The sequence below is a fragment of the Nycticebus coucang genome, chromosome X (genome assembly GCF_027406575.1).
Source record: "Nycticebus coucang isolate mNycCou1 chromosome X, mNycCou1.pri, whole genome shotgun sequence".
NCBI lineage: Eukaryota > Metazoa > Chordata > Mammalia > Primates > Lorisidae > Nycticebus > Nycticebus coucang.
In genome coordinates, this window is record NC_069804.1 from 103852598 (window position 1) to 103880587 (window position 27990).

The window sequence follows — 27990 nt, forward strand, 5'->3', positions numbered from 1 at the left end:
GCTCTGGAGCCATGCAGCTGTCAGAAATGTGTGTGGGGGGGAGAAACAAACTATTCCAACTATCGTTCTCTCTGGGCTACAAGCCTCTCGGGGTCCAAGATTGTCATCTGACAATATTTTGCTCCTTGTTTGGTTCCGCAACTTCTTCCCGTGGAATCTTTGGTATGTCCTGGCACTTTTCCCTCAGAATTACATCTGTTCTATGATTGTATTTTTGCTTTTTGCTTTTTCATCTAAAGTATTTTTATGAGTCAATCTGGCAGCTGGTATCTCTGTTCAGCCATCTTCCAGAATATGAAGAATCTTTGTTTTTAAAGCATTCACCAATGATTTTGATATGCAGCCAAGAATGGGCAAGTGAATGGAATAAATCATTATATAGGAGGCTCTATCAGGTGTCTTCAAACTTTTTAAACAGGGGGTCAATTCACTGTCCCTCAGACCATTGGAGGGCCAAAAGTATAGTTTAAAAAAGAAAAAAAAATGTATAAATTCCTATTCACACTGCACATATCTTATTTTGAAGTAAAAAAAAAAATGGGAACAAATACAATCACACCGCCTCAGGTGGCCCGCGGGCTGTAGTTTGAGGACCCCTGCGTCTAAATGAATGCTGATTGCTCAAATGATGAAAGGCAGGGCATAACCTGTGGAAGCTTTATTTCTTACCAAATACAGTTTCATAGAAGGAATTTAATGTTTCATCTTATAGATCAGAAAATTAAGGCATGGCAAAATGAAGTATTTTCTCCAATGTCATATAATTGGTGAGCTAGCATCACATATGGAACTCGAAATTATTTTCTAAATCTCGATCAAATCCTATTTCTACTACATTAGAATCCTAATGCCAAAGGAAGAATTCCAATGAAATACAGTACTGCACTAAATAATTAAATTCAAGAGTTTCCTTTAAAAGCTCTTTCATTTATCAGGCACACCAAATGTTGTTTTATTCATCTAGAATAGTCTGCAAATTACCTTACCTCTGTCATCTCCCAAATATTTTTGCTATAATTTGATAAGACTTGCTGTTAAAAAAAATTGAACAATTAAAAAATCCATCATAAGAGCCTCCTAAACTTATTATAGAGGATTAGATACATAATATAAATAAGAATGATACCAAATGCTCAAATATTTAATACAGATTTGATAAAACATAAAGAATATTTGAGAAAACACCTGTATTTTATACTAAAGTTCCTTTTTGCTGAGTACTGGGGGAAAAAAGAAGAATATTGGATAGGGAATTTTCATTTCTCTCTTCATTATTCCTAATTGCCCTGATACTTGTGCAATTATATTGTATTTCCTATGTATAATATTCATTAATGATACTAACTAGCAAGTGTGATATAACCTTTTTCAACTAAAGAAGATGATGCTGCCACAACAATTTATATTATGACCTAAAGCAAATTATGTATCATTGTATAAACAGAATACATTCCACTCACTATTTACACTTTTTTAATTAACTTACTCCCTACTTTTAAATTCATCACTTTCAATAAGCACTCCTCTCACCTACTTATGATGACCAACAAGTTGGTCTTGAGATAATACTGCTGAGAGAGTGATACCAGAACATTATAGGAATAGGTTGTAATTTTAAACATTCTCTGATTAATAACAAATCAATAAGAAGAACAAAAACAATTCAAAATAAATGCTTATCTTATGTAAATAAACACACTCAACCATGTTTTCATTGCACAAATGAAAATCTACATAGAAATTAAATAAGATTTTGATTTAAAATATTTAATTTTGTTAAATTTATCCACGTGCCAGGAAATTATGAAATACATACCATATTATATTTTAAAATTTGGGGTTGGAAAGTTTAAATAAAAGATTCCCTCTAGACTTAACTTAGCTCTTACTTCATTAAGCAGCACATGCTTTATAAATTTTAAAATCAAGTGAATTAATTTTATGTTAAGAATAAGCAATAATAGATAGTTGATTACTATATGCAAAGAAGTAATCAACCAGTCTGCACAAGGAACTATGTTAAGTACTAGGGGGGACACATAGTCACTTACCTCCAAATGGCTACATAATTAAGGAAAAAATAACAAATGTATAATGGGATAGATGCTGACAAGGAACTTTTATAATTATCCAGCTTCCTTTATATCTAGAGCACTGGTTCTCTGTTAGGGCCACTTTTGACACTCAGGAAACTTGTTGCAATGGCTAGAGTTACTATTGCCTTTCACAACTGGAAAATGAGTGAGCAGTGCTACCAGAATGAAGTGGGCAGGCACAAAGATTGTTGCTAAATATTCTGTAATGCACAGGACAGCCTTGCACCCAATAAAGAATTATGCAGCCCAAAATATCAATAGTGCCAAGGTTGAGAAACCCATATCTAGAGAGGAAGACAGAAAGTCACTCTGAGATTAGATTCTTGTTATTAAAGAATAACTCATTTGAGCTAACTCCTTAAGTCCATACATAAGGCAAGTAGACAAACCAGCAGGCTGAGTATGCCATGTTGCTACATCTGGAATTCCCTTTGGACCTAGCCACCATAGTAAAATAGCATACTTTGAGAACAATGAGGAAATACAGAGGGATGGCCAAAAGAGATGTTATTTTAGAGTCTGAGACTAGGACACACAATAGCACCATCAAGCATAGGTGCTATGTGAGCAAGGGCATCCCTGAAGTAGTACATCTACAATGGGTTGTGTAGGATTATTGGGTTAGACAGATTGACACTATGTATGCAGTACTAAAACAACAGGGCTAGTAAATTTTCCACTTCTCTCTATCTACAGTAAGACATCACTTAATGACAGGGATATATCCTGAGAAATATGGTGTTGTGTGATTTTATTGTGGGAATATCATAGACGTTTAAGTTTAAGCCTATATACGTAGGCTACATGATATAGCTTATTGCCTCAATGACTGTACTAAATACTATAGACAATTGTAACACAATGGTAAGTATTTATATATCTAAACATCTAAACATAGAAAAGGGACAGTAAAAATACAGGACCACTGTAATATATGTGGTCCATCAAGGACTAAAATACCATTATGTGATGCAAGAGTGTATTAGACTTTGGGAAGGAGGATTACATTGATTAATTTATAATCTTTGTGAATAATTCACCATAGAAATAAGCCTTCTGAAGGGAGATAAGCTTTTTGTAAATAAAGGTAAGCAATTCATTGTAAAAAGCAAAGGTATGGGGTGGCGCCTGTGGCTCAAGGGGTAGAGTGCCGGTCCCATATGCCAGAGGTAGCAGGTTCAAACCCAGCCCCGGCCAAAAACCAAAAAAAAAAAAAAAAAAAAAAGCAAAGGTATGATACATACTATATTGGTTTACAAAGCCAGCAAAGCAGGTGCTATATTATTGAACATATTGCTGTTTCCCTATTCAGATACTTGGCCAGTGCATCCATTCCCCCAGTTAGTCTTGACTGCAAACAGTACATAACTACCTCTGTTCTTGGGAGAATTACCCTTGGCTGACAGGAACGGTTTCACCTGGGAAGTCATGCATCTTGTCCCACTTGGATATTGGGGCAGAGTGCATAATCTCTGAGGAGTACAAAAGGCCACCTCCTTTGTCTCAAAGAAAAATAATTCTAACATAAGATTTATGCTCCAGAACTTTCATCTCCCGCCCCACCCCATTCCCCAGACCCTCTTCTGAGGACCAACTCCAAACTAGACTTTACCTGAGACCACATCTTTGCTCAGATTTTTCCTGTTCCCTATTCTGCTTTCCCTTCTTCCTTCAGATTTTTCCTTAAGAACTTTAGCTCAAAGAATTATTTTCATGCTAAATTCCTCTTTGAGACCTTGCCTTTAGGGAACAACAAACATTAAATAAAAAAACTAAAAGGGAATTTAGAACATGATAGCCTGGAGAGAAAAACTCATGCTCTGTCATCCTTTCAGGAACAGGAGATAGGGCTTGAGGCCCATGCCAGACAGAGTGTGAAAAGTGAGATACTTATAAAAATCTGAAACCCTTTAAAGGGTGCATCCTCAGAGAATAGTATACTAGAAAAGCCCTCCTAAACAACAGGAAACAACAGGAAGCCTGTGCTTTGAGTAACAAAAATAAAGTCTCTCCTGGTAAACCAAATCCTCTGAGATTTTACCCTGCATGAATTCAGAATCCAAATTTATACTACCTCCATGGCCCACAGACTTAATCAACTACAAAATAAACATAAACTTGGTTTGAGGTAATACATGGTAGATAATAATACATGGCATGAAAAGGCACAAAGCTTTCTGTGGGACTTTTCCTATGGTGTTCCTGCAGAAGAAAATAAGTCCAAATATGTGTAACAATGTGTTCATAATTAAATGGTGAAAAATAAGAAAAGTAAGAGAAAGAGCTACATAAATTTGTATTTTTAGCATTGTCCCAGGTATAGAAAAATAGAATGAAGTGGCATGATAATTAAACCAAGAGAAAATACCTAAGAAGTTTGGCTCCTGGCCAAGAATGTGTGATTTTTTTTCAGGCCTAACAATAAGCAATTAACAGGGGCTTTATCTGGTAGCCTCATGAATAAAACTGCCCTGCCCACAATAGAATAGAATGTTCTATGGAGAATTACTCTTGGCTGACAGGAACTGCCTCACCTGGGGAATTATTTATCCACTGGGAAAACAGTCAAAGCATTGCAGTCTCTCAAGGAAGTTGCAATCAAGAGAACTTACCCTCCTGGCTGGCCATACTCTTACATATTCTGAATTCCTAGCCTGGATCCTCAATTGAGAAGCCTTTTTATTAAATGCCTTCAGCAGAGGCCTTCCTCAGGAGCCTCTGCTATAACTTCCTTGTGGTAGGAGGGACATTTTTTCCCCACTGTAACTTAATATTCAGTATTTAGCCACTCCTAGCCTTTTCTTCTCACCCACACCCCTAATCCTTGGGTTCAGAAAACTACAGGAACGTTTTGTTCATGGCTTCCTTCACAGTGAGAATAGCCCCATGTCTGTATATAACCTTCTGACCTTGGACCAGCATGGCATCCCATGGAGAAAAATAGAACAGGGGTCTTTGTCTAGTTCAGTCTTTTGCTTATACTATTAAATAAATGATCAAAATCTTGACTGTTAACTTTCATTTGTCTTCATGTTTCAATAGGTTGATTCAACATCTAACAATTCACCTTTCTCCAGTTCAGCTGAGATCCGGAGATCCTGACAAGACCTAAATTATCACATAATACATATTTTGGTATATAACTGAGGTGGTATCTCAGTGAATAAAGGATGAACTAGTCATTAAATGATGTTGTGCCAATTGGTTCTCCATGTGAGAAATAAGACAAAATTATGTCCCTACTTCAAGGGATGTGCTTAAAAATGGTTGACAACTAGCATTCTGGGGCAGGAAAATTGACAGCATTATTTGTAAGACTTGTCAATATCTATACTGTAAAGACTCCCACCATGGGTGATCAAGCTACCCATGTGATGTCATGGAATGCAAAGATGGGAAAAGATGCCCTCAATCATCTCTAGCAACCAGATTTTGGCACAATATTGCAACCCCACATAATACGTTAACATTAATTACAAATCGAGTATAGATCCAAAAGTGAAAAGCAATACTTTAAAACTTACAGAAAAAAATAGATAAGATATATGAAAAGAGGATAAGGAAGAAATTCATATGAAGAATAAAATAAGTGGGAGTTGGAATGAAATGGTGGACTAGAAACATCTCCTGACCAGCCACTCATGGTAAGACAGGGGAGAGAGAGAGAAAATTTCAGCCACCTCAGGCTAGGGGATCCTACTCAGAAACATCACTCTGTAGGCACAATGAAGCATTAGGAGACTCTAGAAGCCAATGAGGAGTTATGGATCTGAAGAAGACCAGCAAAGAAGGCAAGTGCCTGGGTACAGTCAGAGGCTGGCCAGCTGGCCCTCCGATCGAGGACTAGAGATAGGAAAAAGTTGTCCTTCAGTTTTTTGGTTTTGGGGTGTGCTACTCACTGGAGCTGCCATGAAAGGGCTTAAGAGAGCAAGTGAACTCAAACAGCATCCAGTAGCTGGGAATGAATACCAGTTAGGATAGAACTTCCATTGGCTTGGCTACTAATAGAATGCCACCATTGTGAAAATATGTGGAAGAAACAGTCTGCAGGGTCCTAGTGCACAGCCAGCTCTAGCTCACTTGCTGAGCTCAAGCAGCCATCCTTAGAGTGAGTTGAACAGACCCTGCATCACCAGGAAGGACAGTTTGCTAAGAGGGGGCACTATTTGAAAGGTCAAGACATGCCTTCTGGGAAATCTGTACAGAGCTTGAGAAACCAAATTTTGTGGGAACTGAATGCTGGCAAAGAAACCAGGCCCCAAATGAAGGTAAATAAGTCAGGAAGACAGGACAAGGTGCTCTCAACAATTACACAGTGGATTCAAGCCCCTGTCTTATACAGAAAAACCAGCATGTGTGTTTTATGTATCCTAACACTACAGCGCCATCTGGTGTCCAGGCAATACATATACACACACACATTTCTTTTTTGCTTCTTTTCTCAGTTGTTGTTGTTGTTGTTTTGTTCTTCGTTTTGTTTTGTTTGGTATGATTGTATTTTCAGTTTTTCATTGTTACTTTCTTCAATAGCAGGGGCACCACCATTTTAATTACGGTTTTTCAGCCCCTTTCACTCTTTCCTTCTATATTTCTCTACTTTTTCTCACTTTTGGTAGGGATTTTGCTACTTTTGTCATCTTTTCCACATAAATTTCTCATATAACAACTAAAATATCTTTTATTTTCTTCATCTCATATAATTGTACTTTTAATTTTTTTTTCTTTTCCCTGAGAGCTGGGGGTTGTCGCATTGGTCTGGTTGGAAGGGGGATCATGACACTGGTCTGGTTCAGGTAGGTTATGAGCTTATGGTCTGGGGTGTCCTTCTAACTTTGGCTTTTGGAAATAAAAAATGGGTAGGTCTCTACTGTGACATACTGCTCATTTTTTTCTATGTTTGGCAGACGCAGAGAATTAAATTTGCCCAAGTTGGTAAGGAGCTCCTGATCTTGAAGGACCCACTTAGCCTGTCCCTACAATGTCCTGGAGTTGCAGTTGTGGATCAAAGCACGCTGCTGAGCACCACCAATTCTGAAGTCTCTCTCTTTCTCTCCTTCTTTCCTTCTTCCCCCCTTTTCTTTAACTCTTCCCATTCACAAAACGTTTTTTATCTTTTTCTTTCCTTTCCCTCTTCTTACTCTTTGCCCATCTCTTCCTTTTTGCCTTATACCAAAAGACCACTTCAACACCTAGGCTCAGAGACAAGGTAATCTAAAGGGAAAGAGGTAGTAAAAGGAAATTGTAGGAGAAGAAAGTGAATAAGAAGAAAATACACATGAGAAGGAAGCAAAAGAAAAATTCTGGCAACGTGAAAAAACAGAACAGAGAAACCTCCACCCCAATAGTGAGGCAGCTATCATAGAGAATTCCACCTATAAAGAAATGTTAGAAATGACAGAAAGGGAATTTTATATATGTATGGCAAAAACAATAAAGAGAATTGATGAGAAATTGGAAAATAATCAAAAGGAAATCCAAAAATAGAACAAAAAATATGGATGAAAGCTGTGAAGAACATAGAAGCATATAGCAGAGCTTAAGAAATTGAAGGAGTCACTCAGAGAACTTAATGATGCAGTAGCAAGTATCAATAACTTGGGGAGTAGAGCAAGATGGTGGACCAGAGATGTCATTCAGCTGAGTTCTCCTCATACAACTGAGGAACAGGAGAAATCCAGGCTGTGCCCGGCACAGAGATCTTGCCTGGAGCTGTGGCTCAGGGTGCACAGTGATGTGGCAAGGTGCAAGATACAGTGCAGGAACGGGAGTGGCAGAGACCTGACACAAGAGGCAAGTTTTTGCAAGCTGACAGAAGCAACGGGCTCCACCACGGAAGTCCAGCATGGGAAAAAGCCTTTTTGCAGGATTTTGTTCTCAGGGGAAGCTGTGCAATGAGTGGAAAGCCTCAAAGAATGGAAGCACCTGAACAGTTATCAGCACCCAGGTTTGATGGCTGGTCAGAGGAGATTTGCCACCGATGTGGTGGAAGTAAAGATGGCCATACTAGGAAGGTTGGGGCAGCCAGGGGCAGCCATTGTGGGAAGGTTGCGAGAATATTGTGATGGCAGGCCTCCTACAGGGACACAGCCTTCTTAGTTCCACCTGCTGGGATTAAATCTCAATTCGTATTGGTCTCAGAGACTCCTGCACCCCACAGAAACTGTTGTCTGGGAACACAGTGAGATATGCCTCTGAAGGATTCTGAAGAGCTTTGAGACCCCAACCAGGTAGGCTCTGAAGGCTAAGGAAATAATCAGGCAGTCACTGCGGACAGTTAAGTAGGGAAGCAGGTCTATGCCTGGGAACTAGAAAGAGGTTAACAGCTGTATTGTTGGTCCTCTGAAACTATAGCACCATCTGCTGTCCCAGAAGTATATTACAATACAAGTAAGTTGGTCCCTTCTGCCATAAGTATATGGCAGATTTATATGACGGAAGAGACTGAGATATGTACATAAATATATATAGAGAGAATCACCTCCAAACTTTGCTTATATAACCATAAGAAACCTAAGCAACAAACAAATAAATAAATGAAGGAAATAAAAGAAAAAAGAAAAAATACTAACAATGAGAACAATAAAAAGAAAAAAATTATATACATATATAACAAATTAGCAAGAAGCAAAAACATCAATAAAATATAGCAAAAGGCTCTAATAAACAAACTAAGCAACCTAAGCAACAAATAAATGAAAGAAACAAAGGAAAAAATACTAATAACAACAAGAACAACAAAAAGGAAAAAAAGTACACATACATATATATATATGCTTTACAAGAAAAACAAAAAGGAAAAAATTGTGTATATACATATATATTTATTTTTTACAAGAACAACAAAAAGGAAAAAAATTGTATACATATATATGCATGGGTTAAAATTGTATACACACATATATGTTGGTATTTTTTTCTTTCTTACTTTATTTCCTTCATTTATTTCTTGCTTAGGTGGCTTATTTTTGTTATTAGAGCTTTTGTTATATTTTATTGATGTGTTTTGCTTCTTGATAACTTGTTTGGCTGGTTCCTTTCTTAACTCCCATTTCTCTTTTCATCAAGTGCAAGGGTTCCTGTATTTTTTGGTTACAGTATTTTAACCTCATTTATTCTCTCTATTTAACTCCTCTACATTCTCTCTTTGGATAGAGACTCTTCTTCCTTTTTCATCTCTCCCACATAAATCACTTCAGCAGGAGCTATCTCCTCCCATTTTTTCCTTTTTTTCTTTGTTTTTCTTCCTTTCTGTTTCTTCTTTCTCTGTTTATTTCACTTCCTGCTCTCTCCTCTATTTGATACAATGGTATTTTCAATTTCCTTTATTATTCTTATTTTAATATTATTATTTTCTTTTTTCTTTCTTTTTTTTTTTCTTTGCTGAGAGCTGGGGTAACAGAGCTGTGGTCTGGCAGGTAAGCCACAGCAGTAGTCTGACTCAAGGGGGCCAAAAGATCTTTCTATTTTTGGCCTTAGGTGGAAAGTATTGGCAAGATCATGCTGCAGAATTTTTCTATTTCATTTTCATCTTTACTTAAATTTTCAATCTAGTTTTTATTTTTGCTCATTTTTCCTCTTCCTATTTTGGTGAAAGGAAGAGTCTGGATCCACTCTGGCTAGTAAGCAGCACCTGATTTCAAGAAATTTGCCCAGTCCAGCCACTCAAAATATTTGAGTTACAGGCATGGCCTTAGTACCATGCTGATCAATACAATTCCTTTCATCACTCTCATCCTTTCTTTCTATATCCTGTTCTTCAAGTTTTTTTTTTTCTGTTATTTCCCTTTCCCTTTTTTCCATTTATTTTACTCCTTTCTTCTTTTTTCGTTTCTTTCTCTTCATCACCTAAAATCTGAGACAAAGTAATTTGAATCAAAGGAGAAAGCAGGAAGAAAAAAGGGAAAACAAGGAGGTGAGCAAGAAGAAACTACACATGAGGAGGAATCACCAAAAAAATTCAGGCACTTTAAAAACCAAAATAGAGCAAATCCTCCAAGGGCACATGAGGCATATTTTACAGAAGACTCCTCCTATAAAGAATTAATTGACTTGACAGAAATGGAATTTAAAACATCGATGATTAAGACAAAAGGAAATGGATGAGAAAATGGAAAGACATAACCAAAAGTTAGATGAGAGGTATGTAGAATATAGAAAGGATATGGCAGAGCTTAAGTAAATGAAGGAGACAATAAGGGAATGTAAACATACAGTAGAAAGTATCAAAAATAGATTATACCATGGAGAAGAAAGAACATCACAGCTAGAGGATAAAGCATTTGAGTTAACTGAACTAGTTACAGAGACAGAAAAGAAGAGAGAGAAAGCAGAACAGGTGCTTAGAGAACAACAAGGCTCCATGAAGCGTTCAAACATAAGAATAATAGGAATCCCTGAAAGGGAAGAATTATTCCAAAGTTATAGAAGCCCCACTGGAGACTATCATAAATGAAAACTTCCCGAGTTTTAATAAAGACCAGAACACACTCCTTTCAGATGGATATCCAACCCTGGATCATCTCATCTCTAACAGAGCTTCATCAAAACACATTGTAATGAACTTGTCCAAAGTCAAGATGAAGGAGAAAATACTGCAAAAAGCTAAGAGTAAGCACCAACTGACCTACAGGGGCAGAACCACTAGTATGACACCAGACTTTTCAACTGAAACTTTCCAAGCAAGAAAAGCATGGTCATCCACCTCAATATCCTTAAACAGAACAATTTACAGTGAAGAATTCTGTATGTCAGTAAACTAAGCTGCAAAATTGATGAACAAATCAAATTTTTTTGCAGATATTATATAAACACTGAGAAAATTTGCCGAAACAACTAGCACTATAGAAAATACTTAGACTTAGTCTCAAAACTGAACACTACAATGGAACACCAACAAAGTAATCATCTAGAAGGTAGAGACCAAAAGGTAGCTTCTGCAATGGTGGAAAGGATAAAACTACATGACAGACTTTCTCATAACAAGCTGAATAAAAATCTACCACACTTATCAGTACTCTCAATAAATGCCAATGGATTGAATTCCACACTAAAGAGGCACAGGTTGGCTAAATGGATACAAAAATACAAGCTATCCACATTCTATCTCTAGGGGACACACCTAGCCCTGAAAGACAAATAAAAACTCAGGGTTAAGGGATGGAAAACAGTATTTCAAGCAAATGTAAAGCAGAAGAAAGGAGAGGTTGTAATCTTGTTCTCAGATACAAGCAGATTCAAAGCAACTTTAGTTATGACAGACAAAGATGGACATTTCATACTGGTCAAAGGAACAATACAACAACAATATTATCCTGTACGTAAAATTTATGCACCTAACTTAAATACTCCCAGATTTATAAAACAGATCTTGAGGTATCTGAACAATATGATATCCCAAAGCACCATAATATCTGGAAACCTTAACAACCCTCTGACAAAACTGAACTGATCCTCTAAACAGAAACTAAACAAAGATACAAAGAACACAAATGTGACCCTAAAACAATGGGATTAATAGACATAGATGCAGAATGCACAATACCAAAGCAAAAGAACACACTTTTTTCTCTTTAGCCCATGGCATATACTCCAAAATAGATCACATCCTAGGATACAAATAAAACCTCAGCAAAATTAAAGGAATAGAAATTATACCTTGTCTCTTCTCAGAAACCAAGGCTATAACAATGGAAATCAAGTCCAACAAAAATGTTCATCCCCACACAAAGGCATGGAAATGAAACATCTTTATACTGAATGATAGATGGGTTCAGGAAGAGACAAAAGAGGAAATTGCTAATTTCCTCAAACATAACCACAATGAAGATGCAAGTTACCAAAACCTGTGGGATAGAGCAAAAGTAGTGCTGAGAATAAAATTTATGACACTAGATGCCTACATAAGAAAAACAGAAAGTGGAGGGAGGAGACAAGATGGCGGACTGAAGCCAGCTTTCCACAGAGGCTCCGGTCCTGAAGGAGAGTTAAGGGATGAAAATTTATCAAGTAACCTGATGGATTTGAGCAGCACCAAGAAAGTTGAAGAACACACATCAACCCCACTGAAGAGAGCTGCGACCACAAGGACGCAAACAACAGGTAAAAAACCCATCACCAAGCAGATGGATGGGAGTCCCCCCCCATCCTATCAGCTTAAGAGCCCCACAAATGGGCAGAAATCAAAGGCCCTCCCACTACACTCCATGGGAGAGACCTACTGAAATCTTGACCTATCTCCCCTACTAGAGTGCCAAGGCATTCTCCTGCCAGGCATAAAACTGTATAAATCTGTAAATACCCTTTGCCCACAACTCTGGAATCCCAGCCCTCCTTGGGCAGCAATATAACCAGGCATAAAACTGAGTGGAACTATGTGAGCTTGCTGCCAGTGGCTCTGGGCTCCCAGCTCTGCCCCCCTCCCCCACTCTAAGATCTGGAGAACTGAGCGGCGGCAGTGCACCAGGCATAAAACTGAGTGGAACTGAGTGTGCTCACTACTGGCAGCTCTGGGCTCCCAGCGCTCCACCCTCTGCCCTCAATCTGTAAACTGGAGGCCTGAGCAGCGGCAGTGCGGCCGGGCAAAATACTGAGTGGAACTGAGTGTGCTCGCTACTGGTGGCTCTGGGCTCCCAATGCTCCATCCCCCGCCCTCACTCTGTGAACTAGAGGCCTGAGCGGCGGCGGTGCGGCCAGGCAAAAAACTCAGTGGAACTGATTGTGCTTGCTACTGGTGGCTTTGGCCCCCCAGAGCTCTCCCCTGCCCTCACCCTAAGAACTGGAGGCCTGAGTAGCGGCGGTACAGCCGGGCAAAAAACTGAGTGGAACTGAGTGTGCTCACTACCAGCAGTCTGGGCTCCCAGCGCTCAAACACCCTCCCCCCTCACACTCACTCTGAGATCTGGAGGCCCAAGTGGCAGTGGTTCGGTGGGGCATGAAACTGAGTGGATCTGAGTGTGTTTGCTAACGGCGGCGCTGGGCTCCCAATGCTCCACACCCCGCCCTCACTCTGAGATCTGGAGGCCTGAGCAGCAGTGATGAGGCCAGGCATAAAACTGAGTGAAACCGTGTGTGCTCACTGCTGGCAATTCTGGACTCCCGGTGCTCCCCTCTGCCCTCACTCTGAGATCTGGAGACCTGTCCCCCAGGAGTCCAGATCCTTGGGGGACTTATCAAGGGGTGGACAGTGCCCGATCTGCGGCTGGTCAGTGTGGACACTGGGGTGCGGGAGTGAGGCTGTGAGAGACCCACACAAGAGTGGCACTTCCCTGAGGCGGCTGAAGCCACACCCACTGTCTCCCTGGGCAACCAGAGGAGATCACCAGTGAGTAAAGGATTTGCCTGAAGTGACTCACAGACGCGGGAAGCTTCCAGGGTGGGGCCAATTGAGAGAACTGAGTCTTTGACCCAGAGTAAGTCCTTCACTAGTGTCATACAGAAACCAGCTAAAAATAAGACAGAACCACTTAGCCACACCACATCAGACAGGGCCCCAGTCTCTCAGGCCACAATGCTGAACGGACCCTCAACAAAGCACCAGGGAAAAAATCAAAGGGAGTGAAACAACCATGGGGCAGAATCAGTGGAAAAACTCTGGTAACATGAATAACCAGAATAGATCAACAACTCCAAGGAAAGAAATGGCAGATGTAATTGAAGATCCCATTCATAAACATCTGGCTGACAGCTCGGAAATTGAATTCAGAATTTGGATTGCAGACAAGATTAATAAAATGGAATTAGGAATCCGAGGAGAAATTCAAAAGTTGTCTTAAGAATGTAACAAATTTAAAGACAAAACCACAAAAGACTTACACACACTGAAGCAAGAATTTGCAGCCCTCAAAGATATGAAAAAATATAGTAGAATTCCTCAGAAACAGAATGGAGCAAGCAGAAGAAAGGATTTCTGACATTGAAGATAAAGCCTTTGAATGATCCCAAACTCTCAAAGAGGAAGAGAAATGGAGAGCAAAAATGAATCCTTCTCTCAGAGAGCTTTGGGATAACTTGAAGAAGGCAAATATCCAAATCATAGGAATTCCTGAAACTGATTAAGTGGCCTCAATGGGCACAGAGGCCCTTCTGCATGAAATTATGAAAGGCAATTTTTCAGACATGCCTAGAGAATCTGAAATTCAGATAGCAGACAGCTTCAGAACCCCAGCACGACTCAACCCCAATAAGACATCCTCCAGGCATATAATAATTAACTTCACTAAAGTTAATATAAAGGAGAAAATTCTCAAAGAGGCCAGGCGAAAGAAAACTATTACCTTCAAAGGGAAGAACATTAGAATGACTGCAGATTTCTCTGATGAAACTTTTCAAGCCAGAAGAGTGTGGTCATCAACGTTTAATCTCTTAAAGCAAAATAACTTTCAACCTCGGATTTTGTATCCAGCTAAACTGAGTTTCATTTATGATGGAGAAATTAAATACTTTAATGACATTCATATGTTGAAGAAATTTGCCATAACCAAACCAGCTCTTCAGCATATTCTCAGACCTATCCTCCATAATGACAAACCCAATCCTCTAGATCAAAAGTAAACTTACTCAGAAACTTCTGATGAAACTCCGACTTCTACGATGGTGAAAGGATTAAAAATGTCCACTGGACTTTTCGAAAACTTAATACCCAAAATTTCACCAAACTTATCAATATTCTCCATTAATGTGAATGGCTTACACTGTCCTCTAAAGAGACATAGGTTAGCTGACTAGATGCAAAAACTCAGACCAGATATCTGTTGCATACAAGAGTCACATCTTAATTTAAAACAAAAATACAGACTCAGGGTGAAAGGACGGTCATCCATATTCCAAGCAAATGGTGCCCAGAGAAAAGCAGATGTTTCAATTTTATTTGAATATACAATAGGCTTTAAACCAACAAAAGTAAGGAAGGACAAGAATGGTCACTTCATATTTGTTAAGGGTAGTACTCAATATGATGAGATTTCAAATATTAATATCTCTGCACCCAACCAGAATGCACCTCAATTTATAAGAGAAACTCTAACAGACATGAGCAACTTGGTTTTCTCCACCTCCATAATAGTCGGAGATTTTAACACTCCCTTGGCAGTGATGGATCGATCCTGCAACAAAAAGTTGGGTAAAGAAATTCTAGATTTAAATCTAACCATCCAGCATTTAGATTTAGCAGACATCTACAGAACATTTGATCCCAACAAAACCAAATACATATACTTCTCATCAGCCCACGGAACTTACAACAAAATCAATCACATCTTAGGTCACAAGTCTAAACTCAGCAAATTTAATGGAATAGAAATTCCATGCATCTTCTCGGACCATCATGGAATAAAACTTGAGCTGAAAACAACAGGAATCTGCACACTTATACAAAAACTTGGAAGTTAAATAACCTTATGCTGAATGATAGCTGGGTCAGAGATGAGATCAAGAAGGAAATTGCCAAATTTTTGGAACAAAAAGACAATGAAGACACGAACTATCAGAACCTCTGGGACACCGCAAAGGCAGTTCTAAGAGGGAAATTTATAGCACTGCAAGCCTTCCTCAGGAGAAGGGAAAGAGAGGAAGTTAACAATTTAATGGGGCATCTCAAGCAACTGGAAATGAAAGAACACTCCAACCCAAAACCCAGTAGAAGAAAAGAAATAACCAAAATCAGAGCAGAACTAAATGAAATTGAAAAAAAAAAAGAATAATACAACAGATCAATAAATCAAAAAGCTGGTTTTTTGAAAAGGTCAACAAAATAGATAAACCTTTGGCCAACCTAATCAAGAAAAAAAGAGTAAAATCTCTAATCTCATCAATCAGAAATGACAAAAATGAAATAACAACAGACTCCTCAGATATCCAAAAAATCCGTAATGAATATTAAAAGATACTTTACTCTCAGAAATATGAAAATCTGAAGGAAATTGACCGATACTTGGAAGCACATCACCTTCCAAGACATAACCAGAATCAAAAAGAAATTTTGCACAATCCCATATCAAGTTCGTAAATAACATCAACAATACAAAATCTCCCCAAAAAGAAAAGCCCGGGACCAGATGGTTTCACATCAGAATGCTACCAAATCTTTAAAGAGGAATTACTACCTATATTACTCAACCTGTTCCAAAAGGTAGAAAAAAGAAGGAAGACTACCCAACACGTTCTATGAAGCAAACATCACCCTGATCCCCAAACCAGGAAAACACCCAACAAGAAAAGAAAATTATAGACCGATATCACTAATGAATATAGATGCAAAAATATTCAACAAGATCCTAACAACCAGAATCCAGCAACACATCAAACAAATTATACATCATGACCAAATCAGTTTTAGCCCAGGGTCTCAAGGCTGGTTCAATATACGTAAATCTATAAATGTAATTCAGCACATAAACGAATTAAAAAGCAAAAACCATATGATTCTCTCAATCAATGCAGAAAAAGCTTTTGATAACATCCTACATCCCTGCATGATCAGAACACTTAAGAAAATTGGTACAGAAGGGACATTTCTTAAACTGATAGCGGCCATCTATAGCAAACCGACAGACAATATCATATTGAATGGAGTTAAATTGAAATCATTTCCACTCAGATCAGGAACCAGACAAGAATGCCCATTGTCTCCATTGCTTTTTAACATTTTAATGGAAGTTTTAGCCACCATAATTAGGGAAGAAAAGGTGATCAAGGGTATCCACGTAGGGTCAGAAGAGATCAAACTTTCGCTCTTCACAGATGATATGATTGTATATCTGGAAAACACTAGGGATTCTACTACAAAACTCTTAGTAGTGATCAAGGAATACAGCAGCGTCTCAGGTTACAAAATCAACATTCATAAATCGGTAGCCTTTATACATACAAACAATAATCAAGTTGAAAAAATAATTAAGGACTCTATCCCATTCACAGTAGTGCCAAAGAAGATGAAATATTTGGGAGTTTATCTAACAAAGGACATGAAAAATCTATATAAAGAGAACTATGAAACTCTAAGAAAAGAGATAGCTGAGAATATTAACAAAAGAAAAAACATGCCATACTCATGGCTAGGAAGAATCAACATTGTTACAATGTCCATACTACCCAAAGCAATATATAATTTCAACGCAATCCCCATTAAAGCTCCTCTGTCATACTTTAAAGATCTTGAGAAAATAATACTTCGTTTCATATGGAATCAGAAAAAACCTCGAATAGCCAAGATATTACTCAAAACTAAAAACAAAGTAGGAGGGATCAGGCTACCAGACCTCAGACTATACTACAAATCGATAGTGATCAAAACAGCATGGTACTGGCACAAAAACAGAGAAGTAGATATCTGGAACAGAATAGAGAACCAAGAGTTGAATCCGGCTACTTACCATTATTTGATCTTTGACAAGCCAATTAAAAACATTCAATGGGGAAAAGATTCCCTATTTAACAAATGGTGCTGGGTGAACTGGATGGCAACCTTCAGAAGACTGAAACTGGACCCACACCTTTCACCATTAACCACGATAGACTCTCACTGGATTAAAGATTTAAACTTAAGACATGAAACTATACAAATAGTAGAAGAGAGTGTAGGTAAAACCCTTGAAGGAATTGGGTTTGGCGAGTTTTTTATGAGGAAAACCCCCCCGGCAATTGAAGCAGCTTCAAAAATACACTATTGGGACTTGATCAAACTAAAAAACTTCTACACAGCCAAGAACACAGTCAGTAAAGCAAACAAACAGCCCTCAGAATGGGAGAAGATATTTGCAGGTTATGTCTCCAACGAAGGTTTAATAACTGGAATCCACAGAGAACTCAAACGCATTAGCAAGAAAAAAACAAGGGATCCTATCTCAGGGTGGGCAAGGGACTTGAAGAGAAACTTCTCTGAAGAAGACAGGCATGTGGCATTCAGACACATGAAAAAATGCTCATCATCTTTAATCATCAGAGAAATGCAAATCAAAACTACTTTGAGATATCATCTAACTCCAGTGAGACTAGCCCATACCACAAAATCCCAAGACCAGAGATGTTAGCGCAGATGTGGAGAAAAGGGAACACATTTGCACTGCTGGTGGGAGTGCAAATTAATACATGCCTTTCGGAAAGATATATGGAGAACACTTAGAGATCTAAAAATAGACCTGTCATTCAATCCTGTAATTCCTCTACTGGGCATATACCCAAAAGACAAAAAATCAAATCACAACAAAGATATTTGTACCAGAATGTTTATTGCAGCCCTATTCACAATTGCTAGGTCATGGAAAAAGTCCAAATCCCCACTGATCCAAAAATGGATTAATAAACTGTAGTATATGTACACCATGGAATACTATGCAGCCTTAAAGAAAGATGGAGACTTTACCTCTTTCATGTTTACATGGATGGAGCTGGAACATATTCTTCTTAGTAAAGTGTCTCAAGAATGGAAGAAAAAGTACCCAATGTACTCACCCCTACTATGAAACTAATATAGGACCTTCACATGAAAGCTATAACCCAGTTACAACCTAAGAATAGGGAGAAGGGGGAAAGGGTGAGGAGGGAAGGGGGAGGTGGGTAGAGGGAGGGGGATTGATAGGATTGCACCTGCAGTGCATCTTACAAGGGTATATGTGAAACCTAGTAAATGTGGAATGTAAATGTTTTAGCAAAATAACTAAGAAAATGGCAGGAAGGCTATGTTAACTAGCATGATGAAAATGTGTCAAATGGTCTGTGAACCAAGTGAATGGTGCCCCCATGATCATATTAATGTACACAGCTATGATTTAATAAAGAAAAATAAATAAACAGAAAGTGAGTCAACACACTCACAAACCATCTTATGGAATTAGAAAAAGAAGAATAATCTGACCCTAAAGTCAGAAGAAGAAAAGACATAGCCAAAATTAATCATGGATTAATGAAAATGAAAACAAAACAATCATTCAGAAAATAACAAAACAAAAAAATTGTTTTTTTGAAAAAATAAATAAAATAAAGCGTTGGGCAGGCTAAATAAAAACAGAAAAGTTAGTCTCTAGTAAACTTAATCAGAAATGATAAAGAGGGGAGGCAAGATGGCCAACTGGAGCCAGCTTTCCACAGAGGCTCCCAACCAGAAGGAGATTTAAAGGACAGAAGTTTAGCAAGTAAACTAATGGTTTGGAGCTGAGCCAAGAGAAAAGATTGAAGAGCACACATCAACTCTGCTGAAGCAAGCTGTGACACCAAGGATACAAATAATAGGTACAAAATCCATGGCCAAGTGGACAGAAGTCCCCTCCCTGATGAGAACAGCTCACAGTATACTCCATACAAACAAGCAAGCAGAGTTCAAACATTCTCCCATTTTATCCCACAGGAGAAGACCCTCTAAACACCAGACCTCCTCCCCCTACTAGGGTGCCATGGCACTCTCCTGCCAGGCATAAAACTGTATAAAACTGTACATTCTCTACCTACAAATCTGGGTTGGTTGTTTTTGTTTGTTTGTTTATTTGTTTGGGGGTTTTGCTTTGCAGTTTTTGGCCAGGGCTGGGTTTGAACCCACCACTTCCGGCATATGGGGCAGGTGCCCAACTTCTTTGAGCCACAGGCACTGCCCTCTACCTGCAATTCTGAACTCCAAGCACTCCCCTCCACTCTCACCCTAAGGTCTGGAAGCCTGTCCCCCATGGAGTCCAGATTCTTGGACATTTTCTTGAGAGGTGTGGACAGGGCGTGGGCTGTTGCAGGTCTGTGCTGATTCTGTGGCACAGGGGTAAGGAGAAAACAGCGGACTGAAGGAGCCAGGAACGGGAAAGGCAGTGAAACCCGGGACAGAGAAGCAGCAGCAGAAGAGGAAACAATAGGGCTCACACTCCTAGGGATATTTTGGAAGGAAGAAACTCCCTGTCTCTCTGGGCAATCAGAGTAAGCCAGGAATTTCTCTGGTGGAAGACACTGGAGGAATAGATCTGGGACAGTAATGCAGGCCCTGTGACAAAAGGGGATACCTGAGGTTGTACCAGCCTGGGTGCAGTGAGGGACGGAGAATTGAAGTAACATGTGAAGAGATGGCATACTCCCAGGCTAGGGCTGCACAAGAGGACTGCTTTATTGAGCTTAACACGCACCAGCCCTCGGGGGATGATAGCTGAGAAAAAGGCAGGTGTAAGCTGACTGTAAGCTCTAACCACATCCGCCCCAACACAGACTGCAGGGGAAACAGAAACAACAGCTCTGGGCAGCGGCACAGACCAAGGCTGAGTCGCAGTTTCTGTGAACTCAAACAGCACCTGGTGTACAGGGGAGTACATCCAGGACAGAATCACAAATTCTGTGCAAATATAAGTGTCAGCAACATCAATCAGGGGTGGGGCTGGAAATGAGTGAACTGCCCCAGCTTCCATTAACCACCCAAGGTTGTCAGGCCTCAGCTTCCCCTGCTGGATGGTGGCAGAGTGCAGAGGCCTGGCCAAGGAGACATAAGATCTCTCTGTGACTCAGGCAGGTTCTAACCACTGGAGCATCTGCTCATTGGAGGGAACTGGGTCATAGCCCTGTGGGGTTACTAGTGACAGAGGTGTAAGATGGGGAAGGAGGCATCAAACTTCCAAGAATAATTCATTTGCTGGGGGGGGGGGTCCTTATGACTTCATGGAGCACCACGGCAAGTCACACTCAAGCTGCCAGCAGACCCCTGCTATTTAGTTGCCAGAGACCTTTTGAACTCCCTCATTTGAGACTGGGTGGTGACTGGGACAAGTGATTTGGATTTCTTGAACTGGACCAATCATCTGAGGACTATCCAAAGTAGTACCATGAGTGTGTGGTTGTGGAAATGTTTGATTTTCCTTTTCCAGTTGTTGTCCATGTGTAGCAGGGTGACTTAATTGCTGGTATTTCTCCACAGCTGAGACTTCAACCCATAGTAACTAATTCAATAGGGTAGAACAGAAACCAGCTGAAAACAACACAGACACTTAGCCCCACCACACCAAGTAAGTTCCCAATGTCTCAAGCCGTAGCACTGTATGGGTCCTTTGCAAAGCTCTAGGGGAAAAGCTAGAGACACCAGTCACAGCTCTTGGTCAACGGGCTGGTTACTCACTACTCCAGGAGCCCCCCAACACAACTTCACCTTATCTGCCCATCTAGCCAAACAGTGTAAAATAATCATGGGGTGGAATCAGTGGGAAAACTCCAGGAACATGAATAACCAGAGTAGACCAACTCCCCCAAGGAATGATATGGCAGACACAAATGAAGATCCCATTCATAGACAAATGGCTGAGATGTCAGAAACCAAATTAAGAGTTTGGATTGCAAATAAGATTAATAGAATGGAGGTAAGGTTGGAAATAGAAATTCAAGGACCATTTAAAAAGTTGTCTTCAGAATTCAATGAAATCAAAGACATAATCACCAAAGATTTTGACACTTAGACAAGAATTTGCAGCCCTCAAAGGTCTGAGAAATACAGTAGAATACCTCAGTAACAAAATGGAGCAAGCAGAAGAAAGGATTTCTGACCTTAAAAACAAAGCCTTTGAATGCTCCCAAGCACTCAAAGAGGAAGCAAAATGGAAAGCAAAAATAGAACATTCTCTCAGAGAGTGCTGGGATAATTGCAAAAAACTAATATTAGCCTTAAAGGAATTCCTGAAGGTGACAAAGTTGCTTCGCAAAGTACAGATCATGAGATTATGAAGGAGAACTTTCCAGACATGCCAAGAGATTCTGAAATTCAGATAGCAGACAGTTTCAGAATGCCAGCACAACTCAACCTGATTAACACAACTCTCAGATACATCATAAATAACTTCACTAAAACGCTCAAGTTAACGTGAAGGAGAAAATTGTGAAAACAGCCAGAAAAAAAAATTTAAAAAACCCATAACCTACAACAGGAAGAATATTAGAATGACTGCAGACCTCTCTGCTGAAACATTTCAAGCTAGAAGAGGGTGGTCATCAAATTATAATCTACTAAAACAAAATAACTTTCAACACAGGATCCTGTATCCAGCTAAACTGAGTTTCATTTATGATGGAGAAATTAAATACTTTAATGAAATTCACATGTTGAAGTTAGTTAATTTGCCTTAACTAAACCAGCACTCTAGGATATTCTCAGAACTATCCTCCATAGGGACCAGTGCAATACTCCAAAACAGAAGTAAACTCACTCAGAAACTTTTGATCCAATTCCAACTTCCACAGCAGCAAAAGGATTAAAAATGTCCACTAGACTTTAAAAAAAACACGATACCTCAAATTCTACCAGGCTTATCAATATTCTCCATTAATGTGAATGGTTTAAATTGTCCTCTAAAGAGGCACAGGTTGGCTGACTGGATACAATAACTCAGGCCATAATCTGCTGCATACAAGAATCTCATTTTACCTTAAAAGATAAATATAGATGCAGGGTGAAGGGATGGTCATCTATATTTCAGGCAAATGGAAATCAGAAAAAAGCAGCTGTTGCAATTATATTTGCAGATGCAACAGGCTTTAAACTAACAAAAGTAAGGAAGGATAAGAATGATCACTTCATACTTGTTCAGGGTAACACACAATATGATGAGATTTCAATATTAACATTTATGCACCCAAACATTATTTACCTCAATTTACAGGAGAGACTCTAACAGACATGAAGAACTTGATTTCATCCAGCTCCATAATGGTCTGAGATTTAAACACTCCTTTAGCAGTGTTGGATAGATCCTCCAAAAAGAAGCTGAGTGAAGAAATTTTATATTTAAACATAAAAACTCAACATTTGAATTTAACATACATCTACACAACAATTCAACCTAACAAAACTGAATACACATTCTTCTCATAGGCCCACGGAACATACCACAAAATTGATCACATTTACGTCACAAGTATAACTTCAACAAATTTAAAAAAATAGAAATTATTCCTTGCATCTTCGTGAACAATCATGGAATAAAAGTTGAACTCAGTAACAACAGGAACCTGCATACTCATACAAAAACATGGAAACTAAATAACCTTCTGTTAAATGATAGCTGGGTCACAGATGAGATTAAGAAAAAATTATCAAATTTTTGGAACAAAGCAATGATGAAGACACAAATTATCAGAACCTCTGGGATACTGCAAAGGCAGTACCAAGAGGGAAATTTATAGCACTGCAAGCCGTCCTCCAGAGAACGGAAAGAGAGGAAGTTAACAACTTAATGGGACATCTCAAGCAACTGGAAAAGGAAGAACATTCCAATCCCAAACCCAGCAGAAGAAAAAAAATAACCAAAATTAGAGCAGAATTAAATGAAATTGAAAACAAAACAATTTACAACCAATCAATAAATCAAAAAGTCCGTTTTTTGAAAAGATCAATAAAATAGATAAACCTTTAGCTAACCTAAACAGGAAAAAAAGGGTAAAATCTCTAATTTTATCAATCAGAAAAGGCAAAAATGAGATAACAACAGACTCCTCAGAAATTCAAAAAAATCCTTAGTGAATCTGACAAGAAACTTTATTCTCAAAAATATGAAAATCTCAAGGAAATTGAGCAATACGTACAAGCACACTATCTTCCAAGACATAGCTAGAATCAAGTGGAAATGTTGAACAGGCATATATCAAGTTCTGAAATAGCACCAACTATACAAAATATTCCTAAAACGAAAAGCCCAGGACAACATGGCTTCAGGTCAGAATTCTACCAAACCTTTAAAGAGAAATTAGTACCTATAGTCCTCAACCTTTTCCAAAATATAGAAAAAGAAGACATACCACCCAACACATTCTGTGAAGCAAACATCACCCTGATCTCCAAACCAGGAAAAGACCCAACAAGAAAAAAAAAATATAGACCAATATCACTAATGCATATTGATACAAAAATATTCAACAAGACCCTAACAAACAGAATCCAGCAACATATCAAACAAATTATACATCATGACCAATTCGATTTTATCCCAGGGTCTCAAGGATGGTTCAATATACATAAATCTATAAATATAATTCATCACATAAACAAATTAAAAAACAAAGACCATATGATTATCTCAATTGATGCAGAAAAAGATTTTGATAATATCCAGCATCCATTCATGATCAAAACACTTAAGAAAATTGGTACAGAAGAGGCATTTCTTAAACTGATAAAGGCCATCTGTAGCAAACCCACAGCCAATATTGTGTTGAATGGAGTTAAATTGTAATTATTTCCACTCAGTTTGGGAACCAAGCAAGGTTGCCCATTGTCACCACTGCTTTTTAACATTGTAATGGAACATTTAGCCATCACAATTGGGGAAGAAAAGGCAATCAAGGGCATTCATATAGGATCAGAAGACATCAAACATTCACTCTTCACAGATGATATGATTGTATATCTGGAAAACCCCAGTGATCCTACTACAAAACTGATCAAGAAGTGATCAAGGAATACAATGGTGTCTCGGGTTAAACAATCAACACTTATAAATCTGTAGTCTTTATATATACCAACAATAGTTAATTTGAAAAAACAGTCAGGGACTCTACTCCATTCACAGCATTGCCAAAGAAGATGAAGTATTTGGGAGTTTACCTAACAAAGGATGTGAAAGATCTCTATAAAGAGAACTATGAAACTCTAAGAAAAGAAATAGCTGAAAATGTTAACAAATGGAAAAACATAACATGTTTATGGCTGGGAAGAATCAATACTGTGAAAATGTCCATACTACCCAAAGCAATACACAATTTTAATGCAATCCCTATTAAAGCTCCACTATCACACTTTAAAGATCTTGAAAAAATAATACTTCATTTTATATGAAATCAGAAAAAACTCAAATAGCCAAGACATTACTCACAAATAAAAGCAAAGCAGGAGCATATCAGACCTCAGACTATACTATAAATCAATAGTGATCAAAACAGGATGGTAGGGAGCGGAGACAAGATGGCTGTTTGAAGCCAGCATTCCACAGAGGCTCCCATCCAGAAGGAGAGTTAAAGGACAAAAATTTAGCAAGTAACCAGGTGGATTAGAGCTGCACAAAGAGAGAAGGTTGAAAAAGACACATCAACCCCACTGAGGTGAGCTGCGACCCCAAGGATACAAACAAAAGGTATAAAATCCATCATCAAGCGGATGGGAGTGTCCTCCCCCATGAGAATGGCTCAGAGTGCCCCACAAACAAGCAGAGTTCAAAGGTCCTCCCACTACACTCCATGGGAGAGACCCTCTAAAAACTGGACCTACCGCCAGTACTAGGGTGCCACAGTGTTCTCCTACCAGGCATAAAATTGTATATATTCTCTACCTGCAATTCTGAGCTCCCAGCACTCCCATCCACTCTCACTCTGAGGTCTGGAGGCCTGTCCCCCAGGAGTCCAGATTTTTGGGTGATTTCTCGAGGGGTGTGGACAGGGCCTAGACTGCAGCTGATCAGTGCTGATTCTGCAGCACTGGAGTGAGGAGAGGACAGTCGGCTGAGAGGGAACCACACTGGAGCGGCGGAGCCCTGAGGCGCAGAGCAGCACCCATTTTTGGCAACAATAAGGCTCACTCCTGGATATTCCAAACACACACCCCCTGTCTCCCTGGGCAACCAGAGGAGGCCGGGCATCTTCTCATGTGGCAACCACCAAAGAACAGATCTGAGATGGAAAAGCAGGCCCAATGAGTAAAGGGTTTGCCTGAGGTGGTACCAGCCTGGGTGGAGCGCAAGGACTAGAAAACACATGCGCAGAGCTGGGAAATTCCCAGGGTGGGGCTGACCCAGAGGACAGCTTTACTGAGCCTAAGACACACCCGGCCCTCAGGGGAATGTCAGCCTATAGACAAAGGAAGGTAGGAGGCTAGGATTGACAGCTAACCAAATACAAACCTGCAAGAGCAAAGACAGGGCCTGAGGCAAAGGCAAAAAGAACTTTAAAAAGCTTCTCTTCTGCCAGGGAATTTAGCAGAGACAGAAACAAATTCCCGCAAAGTTATTCCATTCTGTTCTGTAAGTAACATCAATGACGGGCAGGGCTGGAACTGAGTAAACACACCCCAGCCTCCATCAAGCACCTGAGGTTGTCAGGCCTCACTTCCCCCTGCTGGATAGAGGCAGAGAGCAGCGGCCTGGCTGAGCAGATATAGATTTTCTTGTGATTTAGGCAGGTGAAAACCCCTGGAGTATCTGTTCAATAGAGGCAACTGAGTCACAGCACTGCGGGGCTATCAGTGATTGGGTGGGACAGAGGTGCAAGGTGGGGATGGAGGTATCAATCTTCCGAGACAAATCTATTAGCTAGGTGGGTCCTCCTAACCTCACAGAGCACCGGAGAAAGTCATATATGAGTTGTCACCAGATCCCTGTGACAGTTGCCAGAGACCTTTTAAACTCTTCCACCTGAGACAGGTACTGACTGAGACAATTGATTTGGATCTTTTGAACTGAGCCAATCACATGAGGACTATTCAAGTGGTGCCCTGGGAGTGTGGTTGTAGAAAAGTTTGATTTTTCATTTTCAATTATTGCCTGTGGGGAGGCAGGGTGACTTAACTGCTGGTATTTCTCCACAGCTGGGACTTCAACACAGAGTAACTGTTTCACTAGGGTCAGACAGAGACCACCTGAAAACAAGACAGAACCATTAGTCTCACACACCAAACAGGTTCCCAAATCTCAGGCCATAGCACTGTATGGGTCCTCGACAAAGTTCCAGGTGAAAAATCAAATGGCGTAAAATAATCATGGGGCAGAATCAGCGGAAAAACTCTGTTAAAGTGAATAACCAGAATAGATCAATCCCACCAAGGAAAGATATGGCAGATGTAACTGAAGATCCCATCCATAAATAGCTAGCCGAGATGTCAGAAATCGAATTCAGAATTTGGCTTGCAAACAAGATTAATAGAATGAAGCAAAATTTAGAATTAGAAATTGGAGGAGCAATTCAAAAGTTGGAATTAGAAATTCGAGGAGAAATTCAAAAGTTGTCTCAAGAATTTAACGAATTGAAAGACAAAACCACCAAAGATATTGACGCACTGAAGCAAGAATTTGCAGCCCTCAAAGATGTGAAATATACATTAGAATTCCTCAGTAACAGACTTGACTGCATTTCTGACATTGAAGACAAAGCCTTGAATGCTCCAAAACACTCATAGAGGAAGAGAAATGGAGAGCAAAAACGGATGATTCTCTCAGAGAGCTCTGGGATAATTGGAAGGCTAATGTCCACCTTACTGGAATCCCTGAAAGTCATGAAGTGGCCTTGCAAAACACAAAGGCCCTTCTACATGAAATTATGAAAGAGAATTTTCCATACATGCAAAGATTTCTGAAATTCAGATAGCAGACAGTTTCAGAACCCCAGCATGACTCAATCCGAATAAGACATCCCCCAGGCATATCATAATTAACTTAACTAAAATTAATATGAAGGAGAAAATTCTGAAAGCAGCCAGATGTAAGAAAACCTACACAGGGAAGAATATTAGAATGACTGCAGATCTCTCTGCTGAAACTTTTCAAGCCAGAAGAGGGTGGTCATCAACTTTTAATCTCCTTAGGCAAAATAACTTTCCACCCTGCATCCTGTATCCACCTAAACTGAGTTTCATTTATGATGGAGAAAATGAATACTTTAATGACATTCATATGTTGAAGAAATTTGCCATAACCAAACCAGCTCTTCAGGATATTCTCAGACCAATCCTCCATAAAGACCAGCCCAATCCTCTACCACAAAAGTAAAATCACTCAGAAACTTTTGATCAAACTCCAACTTCCACAATGGTGAAAGTATTCAAAATGTCCACTGGACTTTTGAAAAACTCGATACCCAAAATTTTACCAGACTTATCAATATTCTCCATTAATGTGAAAGGCTTAAACTGTCCTCTAAAGAGGCACAGGTTAACTGACTGGATACAAAAACTTAGGCCAGATATTTGCTGAAT